The 17,586-nt window shown below is 30.0% G+C and overlaps 1 protein-coding gene across 6 annotated transcripts in view; it reads left to right on the forward strand.

Annotated features, from left to right (window-relative positions):
- Positions 1-17,586, forward strand: part of LOC129914753 (furin-like protease 1) — a 354,485-nt gene that overhangs the window by 144,446 nt on the left and 192,453 nt on the right. For all 6 annotated transcript variants that reach the window (XM_055994116.1, XM_055994114.1, XM_055994117.1 and 3 more), the window contains one exon: positions 4,717-4,875. The gene's annotated coding sequence lies outside the window, so the exon portion shown is untranslated. The remainder of the gene's footprint in view (positions 1-4,716; positions 4,876-17,586) is intronic.

A 17,586-nucleotide genomic window follows, 5' to 3' on the forward strand; every position in this document is an offset into this window, starting at 1 on the left:
AAATGATTGAATCAAAGTAGCACACTTTAAATCAAAGTTGTTCACACATTAAATCAAAGTTGTTCACACATTAAATCAAAGTTGTTCATACATTAAAAAAATAAAAAAAGTAAAACTGGCATCCGCTGGGGATCGAACCTGCTATACCTGCGTTGACAAGCTTGTGCTTTACCACTGTGCCATCTCACTTATAAAAATTGATGTGACAAACTGTAAGTTAAGCACAGGACGATTTTTTAGAAAATTAATGAATATATTTTTCACCATTGATTCAATGTAGAACGGACTAAAAATTACTATGCGTTTTTTCTCTGGGTGTACAAAGCTTCAGCTTGAGCTTATTTTAAACTTAAATTTTTACTTAAATTAAAAACTTTCCATTAATAGCCTGTGGATTTCTTAGAATTTCCAATCATATTATTCACTCTTCGTGGTTCACTTTGATATTTATAAAATTCTGTTTATAACTCTGAAACAACAGAAATTTGATATTTCCCTCAAATTTCGTGGGAAAAACCTCAAAGTTGCATTATTTGTTTATCATATAAATTTTTAAATGAAGACCAAAAATATCGATAACCAGGAATATCAACTGACTGAACACAAAAAATTAAAAAAAAACAATAATGAATAGAATGGAAACTCAATATTCAAAAACATATTCCATATGCAAGTCCTTCATGGATTTTCATATATATTAAAGTTTTCCAAGTATATAAATACATTGGAAGCACTCTGGTGTTCACCACTGCAATATTCACCATTTATACTTAGTTGAATATATCTAAAAATATTCAATGAAAAGAGATAAAAGAGATAGAGTGAGTGAAAACGTCAATTAAATTTAATTGAAATCTTATCTATCTCAAACCTGGGCTACCATATCCTCCTCGTCCAGTTGCCAGTAATGTGTTCATTACGGTCGATGATGGTGGTGATGTTGTATACTGAAAATGAGAATAGGGAGACTCATATTTTTCTGTCTCGTCTAGTGCGGAAGTTCTTAGTCACACTATTAAATGGAATTATACTCACATAGCAACATGCATGTGGGTCTTAGTCTGGAGTCTCGAGTCCTTGTTGATTGATTGACACACTTATGAAGATAATATTCAAGAGGAAATTAGGTTATTTACTGTTATACTCATATCTACTGGCTCGATAAGCAAGAGCAAGTTACTGATTAATATCAAGTTTCCGAGTAAAACCTTTAGGGAGTTAGCAGGGTGTAGCTCCCTCTTTTGCAATGTAATTAGGGTGACAGATGGATATGTCAGTGGAAAGTACTCTAAGTTGAAAAATTAATGGAAATGTATAGTGAATCAACTTTTTGATCATATGATTAAACATAAGACCCTCGGATTAGCAACTAAAGGAAAAATTAAATAATATTATACCTACATACAAAATTATAAAGAATTGACAGATATAACATTTTGGTAGAAACTAAACAAAAAAGTTGAAATAATAATAATACTATAGAAGTCCTTTTTATGTAGAAAATTGACCAAGAAGGGTAAAAATCAATAGTAAAAAAGTTTCGCACTTGATTCTCGAAGAATATTCTAAGTCGTTTGGCACCAAAACACATATAAATCCTTGTCAAAACTGTAAAAAGTGTTAGACTTGCGTCTTTTTATCTTTTAAAAGACGTTGACAATATTCTAATATTAATAAAAATAAAACTTTAAACCTATTGCTAATATCTGGTGGAGTACCTCAGGGTTCCATTTAAGGTCCAACACCCTTTTCTAAAACTTTTACGCCGCTGTTGTTAATTACATTCACCTTCTTCTTCTTCTTATTCTCTATTATCTATGACAGGCATGATCTCGGATGACCTTTACCTAATGTAAAGTTGACGTCTTGGCTTGGTTGATTGTATTTATGCAACCCACTTGTATATTTTTGTGGTTTTGCAAATTATTCTAGGTGACTAAAAAGAAAAATTCGTCGATAAAGGGCAAATTTTGGACTTTAAGTGCGAAAATACTTGAGTTGGAAAGTCTACATTAATTAAAATATTTCGGATAGGTAACGTATAGGCGACTTAAAAAAAATTCTAATAGAGAGCCATCCAGAGACAAAAGTTATGATCATGAACAATTTTTTTACTTGCAATATAGGTACTATATATCAAGCATTCGTACAAAAAAAAAAGTTGAGATAACATTTTTCCATGACATTACGATGGTAGAGAATGCCAAAAAAGTGGGACCCGGAAGTCCGTCTGTCTGTCTGTCTGTCTGTATAAGGAGCTACAGCCTTAACGAATGGCCCGATTAATGTCAAACTTGGTATGTAGCGTTATTTGGCGACTCTTCAGAGGGGTTTTTGGAATTAATTTTTTTGGACCAAAACTAACGGTACTTGTCATGTACCGATTTTAGTAAAATTGAAGTATCTCAAAAACGGCTCCAACGATTTTGTTTAAAAAATTCAAATGTAAGTTTTAAGACAAGGTCTATCTTCTAATGAAAAAAATTTTTTTTGAAAATCATTATTAACATTTTTTTTTAAATCTGATTATCTCTGAAACTGCTTATTCGATTTCAACGAAAATGTGAAGAAGCATTTATATAATTTAAATATAAACCAAAAATAAAATTTTGAAAAAAATAATTTTTGGATTTTTAAAAAAAATTTGAAATTTTTTTTTTTTTGAAAAATCAAATTTTCGAAAACGGGACATTAAATTGTTTTGAAATTTTGTATTTAGATGTTGATCAGTGATTTCTACAAAATGGCATACCAATTTTATTTTAAAACTTTTTTCTGTACCCATATAGTAGGTACATTTTCTAAATTTCTATATAAAAAGTCTTAAAAATTTAAGCAACTTGAACTCTAAGAGCAAGTTCGTGCGACCCAGTCGTGCATTTTATTTTATTTTAAATTAAAGTGGGCTTTTAAATACTGTTGCAAAAAATAAGTAATAATCTAATTTTTCCTAGAGGGCGCCACACAACACAAAGCTACATACTCTATAACCAGCGGACAAGCAAGACGCTTCCATCGATACATAATTTGTTAAATTATTATGAAAAGTTTAAAAATTATAATCGAACTTAGATGCCTACATACATACAAACCAGTTGAATGCATTTTCAAGTCCAAATATCTCGGAAACCCTTTCTGTTAAAGAGTTGATTCCCTAGAAACTTTTGATCGGTACTTTGTGCAGCAATTCTCTTAACCAACATCAATGACTATTCGGCCAAAAAACATAAATAAATAGAGAAAAGCCATGGTTAGGTGTTAAACTAGTAGTACGATCAAATTGATTCTAGAAAATTGTTCCGGAACATTTTCATCATTTGGGCATGTGTTATACGTTTTGACTTTTTCATAGCAACCTTATGTTGCGAAACACATTTATCATATAAAAGTTTTAAAAAAGAGACCGAATCCATCCTTTCAGTTCTATACTAAACTTGCTAAAACAGTCTTCTTTGTAATGGTGGTTTGTTTATTTCCAAAAACATTGATCATGGTCCTTGTGTTTTTGTGCTCTACTTAACCTAAGAACCAAGTATTAACTTCACTTTACTTCTTCCATTTAGCTTTTATGACTTTTATGTGTTTTCTTCAACAATCCTCTTTCCATCTTACACAACTCTGATAGTGATTTTATCGTCAATGTAAGTTTTAAAGAAGACATAGACAACAACATTCTATGTCACTATATATAATCTATTGTGTATTCTGATAAATAGATACCACCTCCTACTTTCACCCTTCAAAAAACTCTTTCACTCCTCCGATTGCCCTCGTTTGAATGTCACATCTTTTTCAGCTTTATAAGAATGTTAAACAACATTTATTTACTTCTAATCCGGCTGTCCCGTTCTTACAAATCTGATTCCCGCAACACTGCATTGAAAATTTCTTCTTCTTCCTGCAATTGCATCCCGCATTATCCAGTGAAAGCCATAATTTGTAGTGAATTCGCTATGCTCTCGTGTGCTATATAGTGTTTGCAATCCTTTTTGCCACTGAACGAACTAAGGATAAACATTAATCATAGCCAGCAACCCCTTAGACTTCAACTATCCGCAAGCAACTTACTTATTTCTACTGGCGCTAACATTTGAACAAATTCCAATTCGAAACGAAAGCCCCCGTCGACATTGTCGTTGTTGTTGGTCTTCTTCTTCTACCACAATAAAAAAAAAATACACACACTCTCTCATCCGAAAAAAAGGATTTTGCCTTCTGCTTCTTGTGTTTCTGTTGTAGATTTAGTAGAGCTTTAATATTTTCCTTTGTATTTTATGTTGCTTGGTTTTAAACCAAAAAAAAAAAAAAAAAAAAATTGTAAACTGATCTCCACTTTTTTCTAAAGGTTCTTTTTTATGATTGAGTGCATAAATAGTAAAGCTCTATTTTGTTCAAGGATCTTTTAATTTTGTTGCAAAAGATTACATTTGAAAGGAACACATCGCTCAAAACATTTAAAAACCACTCAAACTATTTTAAATTTAATAAAAGTTTGAAATGAAAATAAAAAATAATATACAAAGTTGATTTGGAAATTTTCAAATTTATCTAAAAATTTTTATTACAAATCAGTGATGAAAAAAAAACCATTCTTACTTTTCATCACGCAGTAATTTTTTTCAGTCGTGTTTTTCAATAAAAAAAATAAAAAATAAAAATAAAATTCATATAAATATTCAAATGTGTTCAATTTTGTATACATTGTTTTATTTACAGAGTGGAGCATGAAAGGATATTCGAATTGGATTTGTTCTTTTTTATTTGGAGAAAATTTATATTACTAACGCAGCAGCAGCGCCCGCATATCATTCTCAATCAACCTCTACACTGCCATTTGGATTTATTTCACAGCACATCAGTCAAAACTGTTAACACGTAAGTCTTTGATTGTATTAGACCTTTTTTTTTCTATATCTTCCAAAATATATATACATATTTTTCCTTTATCCTATTTAAGTCCCTTGGAATGTTAATACAAATTTGATACAAACAACAACACAAAAAAAAAAAAAATAAATAAACGACATGAAAAAAAGGATCTTCTTCAAATTTCCACCCAATTTGATTGATTCTAAGATGTTTACCTTGAAGAATATACAAAATAAGTTTTATTCATTTTATATTTTTGGCACGTACCATGGGGCTATTGCTATACACATAGATAGACACGAATAGATCATTGATTTTATATAATATAATCAGGTATCAAAAAGGACTACTGTAGGATAAAGGATACCTTTAAACACCTAAACAAAAAAGTGTAAAATGATGAGTTTTTATTTGATGGAAAATCTTGTCATAAAATTATAATCAGATAGAAAATGTTAAATTTAGAAGATTCTTTGAGAAGTTCTATAAATACATTTTATATTCATTTTCTTATTTTGTTCTAAAGAAAAAATATTTTTATAACTCGGAAGATAGTTGATGTATCTTTTTTTATTGAGCAAATAAACCTTTCTGCCGGAAAGAAAAAAATAATTTTTCCTTTAATATTCTTATTTTATCGAATAAAATATTTTAATTCAAAAATCAATTTCCAACATTTGTTCTCAAGTAACAATTTTATCCATAGATTTTTTCTTCTTATGGTCGGATCTAAATGAGTGATTTTGAAGTTCCTTTAATGGCCCCTACCAGGGGCGTACACTCCCTTGGGGCAAGTGGGATGGCTCCCCGGGGCCCCCGACCGACCCCAGGGCCCCCACTGGAGACAATACAGAGATGGAAACTGTTAGCATAAGTTGAGTTACGAGTTTGAATTAAAATGTATTTGAATCACTTCGGATAAAAGGGAGACAAATTATGTCATTCAGTGTAATTTATAATGCATTGGTAGCCACACAATATAAATTGATTAAAAAAGAAGGTTACCCCAAGGGCCCCAAAAAATAAACTGCTTTTTTAAAAGCAAAATTATAATTTTATCTTAGGGCCCCAAAAAATATTACTTGAAAAATCTTTGCAACTACAAATAATAAATTAGGGACACCAAATAAGCAAAAAAAGTTTTGTTAATGGCATACCAAATATTACTTCAAGTCATTAGGGGCCCCAAAAAAGCAAACAACTTCAGGCCAGGGGCCCCAAAAGCCTTTACTTCAGGGCGTAAAAAAAAAATAAATTAAAAAAAATTGTTTTTTGAATTAAATTACATTTGTTGATGGATTACTAAATATTACTTTAGGAGCCCCAAAAAATATGACCTTGGGGGCTCCAAAAATATTATATGAAGGGTCCCAAAAAATAATTTTTCATTAACCCCGTTAGTTGAGAGGCAATCAAATATTAATTTGGGGGCCCCAAAATCTATTACTAAGGAGCCCAAAAATATTCATCAAATTTTCTGATGGCATGACAAATATTACATATTTGAGGATCCTCAAAAGTGGTTCAAAACAATCAAATGGAAAATTAAATATCAATTCCGGGGCCCCAACATAAATAAATCAGGGACCAAAATAAAAACATTATGTTATTGGTGGCATTCCGAATATTACTTCAGAACAGAGGCCCCAATACCTATTAATTCTTGGCTCCAAAAAAATTATATTATATTTAAGGGGCCTCTAAGCACTTAATTTTGAGGCCCCAAAAATAATATTTCAGGGGCTCCAAAAGAAATAAACTATGTTTGATGATGGAAAATCAAATGTGTACATATTACTTCAGAGCAGAGGCCCCAAAAACTATCAATTATTCTAAGCTAAAATAAAAGTTTATTTTAGGGGTCTCTAAATATTTAATTTTTGGGGCCCCTAGTACAAGTATTTACTACTTTTATGATAGACATTTTAACATATTAAAACATTAAAATAAACCTAAAAACAAATAAGCCATAAAAAAAAAGTGTATGGCGTATACGTACTTTTTTTTGTATCTAAGGGGTCCCCAAATATCAAAGGGGCCCCAAAATTTAGTCTTGCCCCGGGGCCCCGGCGACTCAACGTACGCCACTGGCCCCTACGAAAAATTATAAAAATTTTTAAAAATTTGAAAATATTTTGTAGTAGAAAGTCATTTAAATTACAAAATTTCAAAAAAAAAAAAAAAAAAATTAATTTATTTTAGTAAAAAAAGGAAAACAATTTTCCCACATTATACTTTTTAACCAACTTCCAGAAAGGAGTAGGTTTCGTCTTTTTTTTATTATTAATGTTTTTTTACCTTAATAGTTTCGCCAGGGTGAACCGATTTTGATAATTCTTTTTGTGTTGGTGCTTCCACTGTGGTCCCATTTCAATTTGGTTCAGTTCTGGTCTGACTAGGATATCCATAAAAAAACCGTGATATAAGTTTCGATCCATAGCACCTACTGGACTGAGTGATGATAGCCCGGCCTTTTTTTAAATTGTTATTTTTTAAAGTTTTTCTATACCTACATAAGTTGTTCCCTATTTGTTGCGGAATGTTCCATTTTTTTTTTTTTTTTGGAAAATTGAGTTTTTAGAGCCAAAAAAACGTTGTTGTCCGTAAAACATCACGATTTACCAATTTTAAGAGTGCATTCGCGAGTTGACACTCTAACTGTAAAACACTGATACTCAACCAAAATATAAGTATATAAATGATTTAATATTCGAATTCATAAAAAAAAAATTTTTTTCAGTCTACATATTTGACAAAAATGTTCGAAAACGATATCTTTAAAAATTCAAATTTTAAGACCTCTGTTTTTTTTTAAACAAAAAAATATAAAAACTTAAAAGTCGAAAAAATGGGGACTAGACTTTTCTTCGTCTTCGGCCCAATTTGCCAATCGGTTACTGAATTTTGAAAAAGTCAACAGTTTGAAGTTTTGAATTTTGACGTGTTACTAAGTTTTGAAGTTTGTAACCTATCCTCATAATGTTTGACAAAGTAATACTTATAGCGTTTACCAGTGGCGTACGTTGAGTTGCCGGGGCCCCGGGGCAAGACTAAATTTTGGGGCCCCTTTGATATTTTTGGGCCACTTAGATACAAAAACAAAAGTACGTATACGCCATACATTTTTTTTGTATGGCTTATTTATTTTTAGGTTTATTTTAATGTTTTATTATGTTCGTAATGCACTTTGCTATACTTACTTAAAATTTTTATCATAAAAGTAGCAAATCCTTGTACTAGGGGCCAGCAAAATTGAATATTTAGAAACCCCTAAAATAAATTTTTTTTTTGGTTAGAATTGATAGTTCTTGGGGCCTCTGTTCTGAAGTAATATGAACATGTACATATTTGATTTTCCATCATTAAACATAATTTTTTATTACTGTGCGCCCCCTGAAAAGTTAATTTTGGAGCCCCAAAAATTAAATATTTAGAGTCCGCTAAAATAAAAAATTTTTGAAAATTAGAATTGATAGTTCTTGGGGCCTCTGTTTTGAAGTAATAAATACATACTATAGCTTAGGTATTTGATTTTCCGTCACCAGACATAATTTTTTTTATTTTGAGGTCCCTAAAAAACTATTTTTGGGGCCTCAAAAGTGAGTGCTTAGAGGCCCATAAAATATAATATAATTTTTTTGGAGCTAAGAATTAATAGGTATTGGGGCCTCTGTTCTGAAGTAATATTCGAAATGCCACCTATAAAATAATGTTTTTATTTTGGGCTCTGATGTATTTATGTTGGGGCCCCTGAATTGATATTTAATTTTCCATTTGATTGTTTTGAACCACTGAAGTAATAGCTTTTGAGGATCCTCATATAATATTTGTCATGCCATCAGAAAATTTAATGAATATTTTTGGGGTCCTTAGTAATCGATTTTGGGGCCCCCAAATTAATATTTGATTGGCTCTCAACTAACGGGGTTCTTGAAAAATTATTTTTTGGGACCCTTCATATAATATTTTTGGAGCCCCGAAGTCATATTTTTTAGGGCTCCTAAAGTAATATTTAGTAATCCATCAACAAAAATGTAATTTAATTTAAAAAACAATTTTTTTTATTTAATTTTTTTTTGACGCCCCGAAGTAAAGGCTTTTGGGGCCCGTGGCCTGAAGTTGTTTTTTTTTGCTTTTTTGGGGCCCCTAATGTATTATTTGTGGTTGCAAAGATTTTTCAAGTAATATTTTTTGGGGCCCTAAGATTAAAATTTTTTCTTTTAAAAAAGCAGTTTATTTTTTTTTGGCCCCTGGGGTAACCTTTTTATTAAATCAGTATATATTGAGTGGCTACCAATGCATTATACATTACACTGAATGATATAATTTGTCTCCCTTGTATCCGAGGTGATTCAAATAATTTTAATTTACCTACTTCGTAACTCAATTTATTCTAAAAGTTTCCTTCTCTGCATTGTCTCCAGTTGGGGCCCTGGGGTCGGTCGGGGGCCCCGGGGTGCCGCCCCTCTTGCCCCAAGGGAGTGTACGCCCCTGTCGTTTACTATAGCTTATTAGGTATTACCATTGTACAAAATAGGGTACTCGAGGCTTAAAAGATTTAAAAAAGTCTTAAATTATTTATATAGAAATCTTAGAAATTCTAAAAAGCTATAAAAGCGTGTAAAGACGCCCCAGTTTAACCATTTATTTTATTTTCTGTTTTTTTTTTTTTTTTTTTATTTTTAATAAAGATAGTATTCTCCACAAATTGGCGGTTTTCTGAATAAAAAAAAGAATAACCATGGTTGCACTAGTTTTCTGCTCGTTCTTTTTAAAAAGCATTAACCTTTCAGTCTACATCTATTCCAAGTTCCAGATCCACCTGCTCTTATGTTTAATAAAATTACTTCATTAAAATACTCACTATAAAATAAACTCGTCTATCGTCGTCGTCATCATAAATTCAATAGGTAACACACAAAAAAATGTATAATAAATAAACTACAATACGCAGCATTTAATGACAAAGAGAAAAACAGCCATTACGATGCACGATGAAAAAAAAAAAAATAATAAAAAGTCTTTGGTGATAATAAATCCTTGAATTAAGCATTTTACCTAAGTAGGAATTCAAATTAAATGGATAACTTGTGCCTTAGATGCTTGCTGATGATGATGATGATGGCAATAACAATGCCACCTGTGCAATGCGACTTTTCACGGAATCTTTCAACAACCCCAACCAACGAAAGTTTGCAGCAATCCTTTGGGGAGAACTAGAAGAAGAACAAGAAAAGGTTCAAAATACAAAGGATATAACAAATGCAGCTAAAAGTAGAAGGAATAAAAATATTGCAACCAATTTAGAAATGAAAATGGCCTACATAAGCTCCTCTACATTGGCATTATATAAAAATGCAAAGTGGAGTTTATAAAAAAAAAATTTTAAATACCTCAGTGAAAAACTCAGGTATAATTCAAGTAATTCAAAGTAAGGAAGGATAAATCTTTATAAATATTAGAATGCTAGAGTGGGTCGTTGGTTTCGTTCGTCATCTCGTTTTTTTTTTTTTTTTTTCGTTTTGTTCTATTCTTCTTCGGAATATCCGCATAATGTGTCGTTCGTGTGTACGCTTAAGTCCCTCTTTTTATCTTTTCATTCGGAATCTATTGAAAGATGAAAATTTATATCTTTACGGATCCATCAAATACAGAATATATACATATCTACCTTACCTGAGTATAGAAGGAGTTATAATATACGTAATACGTCCTTCTTCTCTGCTCACTTTGGAATTCAGGAAGCAAATGTCTAGTGGCGTGAGATGATCTATAGAATTGAAAGTAAGAAAAGATAAAAAGACAGAAAACGATGAAGTAGAAAAAGAAGAAGAAGAAGAACGATGAAATGGATTCTCGCATGCAAAATATTTCATTCATTTTAGATGAAATGGAAGATTTAATGCATTCGTTTTAATTTTCAATTGAAAGCTAGGTAATATATATGTACCAAGAGTACCTAAGTGCGAGTATGTATATCTTCTATCTATCCTATCTGCCAACACGTGCGAAAAAAAATTAAGTGATAAATTTCCCCAAGTGCACATCTTGAAAGAGAAGAAAAATTCAATGAATTTATTAAAAAAGCTGATGCCGTGAGTTATGGTATAAATGTCTCAACTCAAGTCTCCTATTTGATTCATGATTTTAGAGAAAGCTAGATGGAAATTTCAGAGTTTTCATGTCAAAAAATCTTGTCATATTATTTTCTTGAGAATAATAGAACAACTGAATATTTTAGATCAAAAGTAGAATAATTGAAATAGTTGATACTTGATACAAAGATTTTTAAAAAAACAAAGCTCTTTCAATAAGGTAAACAGCAAAAAAATTTACAATTTTGATATTAATATTGAAATTAAAAAAAAAAAAATAGAATGGTATAGGAGAAATTTGTTACGTGTAACACAAGAACATTGTTGCTTCAGGGTTCAGAAATCAGAATCAGGTTTGGAATTATTATTTATTTACTTTTTGTTACTTATAACTCAGATGGTTCCCTCTGACTTCTATTTTTGAAAGTTGACGTCTTTTTACCTGACTACGGCAAAGCCAAAAAAGAGTTCTGTATTTCTACATATATTTATTTTCATCTGTGCTATCATAATTCCAAAATTATTTGTGGTAATTTACCAAAATAAGTACACGGTTAAAAATTATGGAGTATTTTTTAATACAGCTCTTGTATTAAAGCAATTTTCAATACAAAAAATATTACATTTTAATACTTCCAAAATATTAAATTTATTTTTAATCTTTTTTGTATTAAATTTCAATATTTAAGTATTAAGTTCACTACTTGTAATACAAAAATTATTGGAAAATAATCTTCGTGGGTTAAATTCTAATCTTGTATTGAATTTTAATACCGCTGTATTACATTTTAATATAATTGTATTAAAATATAATACAAATTTATTAAAAACTAATATAAAAAGTATTAAATTGTAATGCGAGAATATTAAATTTTAATCAAACGTCAGCAGCCACAGTACACATAATAAGGTAATATATTCCGAACGTTGTCAAAATTTGTTTGTCAAAAATGGACACCAATCTGTCAGGTCGGCCTTTAATTTTTATATTTAAAGCAGTTAACAGGAAATTTGTTTTTGTTTTAATTTATAAAATGTCATTTGAAAAAATTATAAATTAAAAAATAACAAATTTTCTTGTGTTTCTTCGCGGAAAATGGTGAATAATTGTTAACAAATAAGTGGTGTGCGTGGTTTTTGTGCGTTTTTGTCGGGAAATAAAAAGAAATAAGATTTACGGTAGCTGACATTGGTCCCCAAATTGTCATGTTATGACAATTTGGCGACCAATGTCACTTTGGAAAAAAAAAAAATGAAAAAAATCCATTGTTTGAGGTACCTCTTTTAAAAAAAAATTTAATTAATATTTGTAAATTTGTACTAATTTGAAAGCGCTTTGTATTTTTTCGAAGCAAAATACATACATCGCAGATGAATTTTGATCGGCAATAAGATTTTACATGCTACAGTTTGTGAAACAGATAAATTAGAGACAATAATATCACCATTATTATATTATTTACGATTAATATTTATTTTCAGTAATGAATTTAGGAAAAGAATACATATTAATAACTTTAAATATATTTGGTATTGAATTGAAATATTTTTGTATTATCTTTTAATAAAATTCTTATTAGAAATCAATATGAAAAGATTAAATTTTAATATGCAATAATTGAAATTTAATACATTTTTTATTAAATTCTAATATAAACTCTATTATTTTTTAATACAACTATTAATCCAGTCAAATAAGGGTTTAACCTCGGAATGAATGTTAGTAGAAATTTTTTTTGCTCAATATCTTCCTTTTGCCATTCTATAACATATCTCAAAAGTCTAGAAAAATCTCATGTCCGCTTGTCGCGATTTCAAGGTCAAATCGCGAAATGGAGATTTTCAAAATTAGCAATAATAGGCTATGGTATTATATACACATATGATACATGATTTCAAGGTATTTTTTAATACTGATTCCAAAAAATCTAAAATCAAGACAATCTGACGTCTCTGGAAAAAGTTATACCTGTTTTTCATCTGTCAACTCATATTTTTATAACAGTTGCAAACTTACTGCCGAAAAACCCTTAAAAGTTATGGTAGACCAACCAAATTTTGCATGAAGATTTTAGAATCCATCATTATTAAAAATCAAAACAATCCATTACAAAAATATATATACCTACGAAATAATGGTATTTTTTGATGGAGGGGCAAATTTTAGAATATGCACTAAAGAAGATTCTTGTTCATCTTAGGAATAAGTGCTAAAAGGCTATTTTTTTCATTTTAATCTTTGTTTGGATATTCTTTAATTACCCTCAAAAATCTAAAAAAATCTCATGTCCGCAAGTCCAAATTTTCTTGGTTTGAAAATAAGGTGCAGATTTTAAAAAATTGGAAAACTACACTTCAGATTTTTGTGTCAGATCAACATGAATAAGGTGCATTACTTTTCAGGGATGGTCAGGTCGACTTGTTTGTGAGTTTTGTTGGAATAAGTGTTAAAAAATACCTTTAAATCATGTCGCTTATGTTGGTATACATATAAAAATTTAAACTTTTCTTATTAATTTTTTAAAATCTGCACCTTATTTTCAAACCAAGAAAATTAGGACTTGCGGACATGAGATTTTTTTAATATTTTTGAGGGTAATTAAAGAATATCCAAACAAAGATTAAAATGAAAAAAATAGCCTTTTAGCACTTATTCCTAAGATGAACAAGAATCTTCTTTAGTGCATATCCTAAAATTTGCGCCTCCATCAAAAAATACCATTATTTCGTAGGTATATATATTTTTTGTAATGGATTGTTTTGATTTTTAATAATGATGGATTCTAAAATCTTCATGCAAAATTTGGTTCATCTACCATAACTTTTAAGGGTTTTTCGGCAGTAAGTTTGCAACTGTTATAATAATATGAGTTGACAGATGAAAAACAGGTATAACTTTTTCCAGAGACGTCAGATTGTCTTGATTTTAAATTTTTTGGAATCAGCATTAAAAAATACCTTGAAATCATGTATCATATGTGTATATAATACAATAGCCTATTTTTGCTAATTTTGAAAATCTCCATTTCGCGATTTGACCTTGAAATCGCGACAAGCGGACATGAGATTTTTCTAGACTTTTGAGATATGTTATAGAATGGCAAAAGGAAGATATTGAGCAAAAAAAATTTCTACTAACATTCATTCCGAGATTTACCCCTTTTTTCTCCTTATTTGACTGTATTATATATTACATTTTTTATTAACTAAAAAATTTTAATATTTGTCTTGTATTAAATTTGAATACATTTCTGGTGTAGACCTATATGTAACCCAAAAAGTATTAAAAAATACTCCAGAATTTTTAACCGTGTATGTGTGACAGAGGCGTACGTTGAGTTGCCGGGCTCCGGGGCAAGACTCGTTTGATATTTTGGGGTCCCTTTTATATAGAAAATAAGAACAAATACAAAAGTACGTATACACTAGGGTGGGTCAAAAAAATGGAAATTCGTTTTTTTGATTTGGTATTTCGAAAACTCGATTGCTAGACACCTAGAATATACTCACCAAATATGAGCTCTTTATCTTAATATGAAGGTCCTCCGCTTTTCAATTTTCCATTTTTACATCAAGCTTTTACCAAAAAAAAAATAATTTTTTTATTAATTGACTTTTTAGCCAATTTTTTTAACATATTCTTGTAGAAAATTGAACGCTCTACAAAAAAGATTAAATACACTTTTTTGAATTATCTAACCGTTTAGTAGATATTTGAGGTCCAAAAATCGAGAAAATCTTTTAAAATTCGTTTTTTGTTCTTAATTTTGTGACAAATTGAAAAATTATAATAATCAAACGCGCATGACATATTCTTGTAGGAAACAGATTGCTCCACAAAAAAGGTCTTATTAACTTTTTTTATTAATCTAACCATTTGAAAGATATTCGAGGTCAAAGTTAAACAAAAATATAAAAACTTTTTTTACTTTTCAAAATTTTTTAATTCACTGAAAAGTCATTATTATTAAATTGGTAAGATGGATTATTGTAGGGGCTTAAATGTTCTACAAAAAAGTCCTTGGCCTCAAATTGGTTGCTTTAACCGTTTATTTTTTTTTTTTTTTTTCAAAAAACCGATTTATTTTTTGAGGTACTAGGTACCTAATATTTTTTATTGAGATGAAATATTATTTGGCTATTATTATTTACTATGCATTATTTATGCATTAAACTGAAGAATATAATTTGTCTCTCTCGTTTGTGTCCATGTCAAATTTCTTATCTTTTTGCTTCGTTACTTTTATAATAAGTTGCCTTCTCTGCATTGTCTGCAGTCGGGGACCTGGCGTGTCGAGGGCCCAAAGAACGAAGCCGATAGGTCTCCATTTATTTGTACATTGGGGGGTGTAAACTTTTTTTTTCAAAATTTCAAAGTTGCGAGTGGTGAAGACTAAGAGGGATTTGAAAAAAATCAAAATCGTTTCATATCTTCTGGTTTTGCATCGGCTCTAAGGATTGAAATTTTTTTTTTTTTAAATTGTATTTAAAAAAAAAAAAATTGACCACCCTAACATCTTATTTTTTTTAAATATATTGGTTTAAGAAAACTCTTATAAGAGCTAAATTGTATTTAAAAAAAATCGTTCAAATTTGGTAAATATTCATTGCAAATTAAATTAAAAAGGCATTCAAAAAAATATTTATTTCATTAAATAAAAATGAATAAAAAAAAATTTGTATTGAAACTGCAAATGTCTGCATTAAAAAAAAATCAATCCAAAATGTGTGCATGAGAGATATTTGTTCGAAGTTATGTACAATGTATGGATAAAAAGCGAAAATTGTAAGAAATTCGACGAGTACAAAAAAACATTATAATTTTTTTTTTAATGCTAATTTTTTTTGTTTGCAATAAATATTTTTTTTTTTCTTAATTTCAAATGCATTTTTTTTTAATTGATATTTTTACAACCTGTGCACATTCATTTCTTTATGAAAAGTCAATAAATTTAGGACCCAAAAGCATATTATTAAGAAAAATACGAAAACACTTGCTACTAAATTCAAAATGGCGGACAGAATAAACTTACATTGTACATCATTGACATACTTTCTAATTTTTGAGACCCCTACAAATATTTTAATTTTTGATGTTGTAAGAAAAAAAAGATTTCATCTAAATTTTGTTTCTCCAATTTTTTTTTTCCAAATTTTATTAATGACCGACGTTTTCACATCTTTATAAAATAGAAAAATTTATTTGAATATTTTTTTTTTTTAACAAAAATGAGGAGTTAAAATATTAGCCATGGCTTTTGGCTTTTGGAGGGTACCATATAAAATGCTAGCATAGTTAATTATCCCCTAAATAGCGGAAGACAAAAACGCTTTCAGCGATACCTTGAATGCAAAATTATCATTAGTAGATAGGAAGTTATGTGGGAATATGCAGACCCTTTTACATAAGCTTCCTTTTTGCAACACCACAGCTCAATAAGAAAAATTGAAAAACTGAAAAGTTTATTGTTTTATTCATCATATGCCTATTCGTATGATAAATCGAAGTTAAAAGATGTAAAAGGGCATGTAAGACAAAAAGGGATAGATTTGTATTTTAAGTTAAACATGCTTTAATATCACCAAACCAATACTTTATTTTCGGCGTCCAAACAGACGTAAAAATTGTGGATCTAGGACCCATTTTTTGTTTGTTTTCAATATTAATCATGACCTTTTATCCCACTATGGAATGACGTTAGCTTTGAAACGGGTCTCTACACAAACAAATTTTTAATTCCACGAAATATAAAATCAAACTCCATCCAAATAAACCTTCTTATATTGCCTCAGAAACGAAAAAAAAAAAAAGAATTTATAAGCTTATTGGAAAAAGAAGTTCCCTTGCAAACATTTTTGATAGAGTCAATCGGCTTTTCGAAAATAAAATTTAATGCTTATCCTCTGTGCATAAAAAGTCTTTCGCTGCTTTAAACACACAAATACCAACATCAAGTCATCCTCTTTATAGCGACTCACTCTCAACAACATACCAACCTTCATGAATAGACCTCATGATGTGGTAGCTACTACACACGCAAAATGAATACTGACTGACAAAAAAAAAGTATATATGTATAAAGAAAAACTGATTGCAAAATCATTGAATCGCTCGATTAAACCAACAAAGTTACTTTCAAAGGATAAAGGATGTTCCGTACCAATTCTGGCCTTCTCCGATACGTCCGTCGCATCGAGTATGAGAGAAAGATGCTATCCTACTGATACTTTTCATGATTTATATGCATGCACCAACCAACCATTCAATCGAAAGCAAAAACGTTGCATTGCAAATGATGAAAACGACGCAACCAAAAAGGACTCTTGTGTCCTTCTTTTCGAATTCAGAGATTTCTCTCCTCTTGGTACACAAATTGCTTTGTATTTGTATGTGTGTGTGTATCTGTATAAGTCTGTTTGTGAATACACTGAATTACAGGACAGCAATCGCGGCAGGGTCAGAACAGAACAGAACAGAGCTTTCAAATGAAGACTTGAATCTGACGAATTTATGTCTCCATCCTTGACACGTGATTACTACTGTGCTGCCGTTTCACGGATAAGAGACTTAACGCGTGGTTGGCTTAACTGAACGGTTTGGATCGCCATCGCAGTTGCATTC

The sequence above is a fragment of the Episyrphus balteatus genome, chromosome 3 (assembly GCF_945859705.1).
Source record: "Episyrphus balteatus chromosome 3, idEpiBalt1.1, whole genome shotgun sequence".
Classification (NCBI taxonomy): domain Eukaryota; kingdom Metazoa; phylum Arthropoda; class Insecta; order Diptera; family Syrphidae; genus Episyrphus; species Episyrphus balteatus.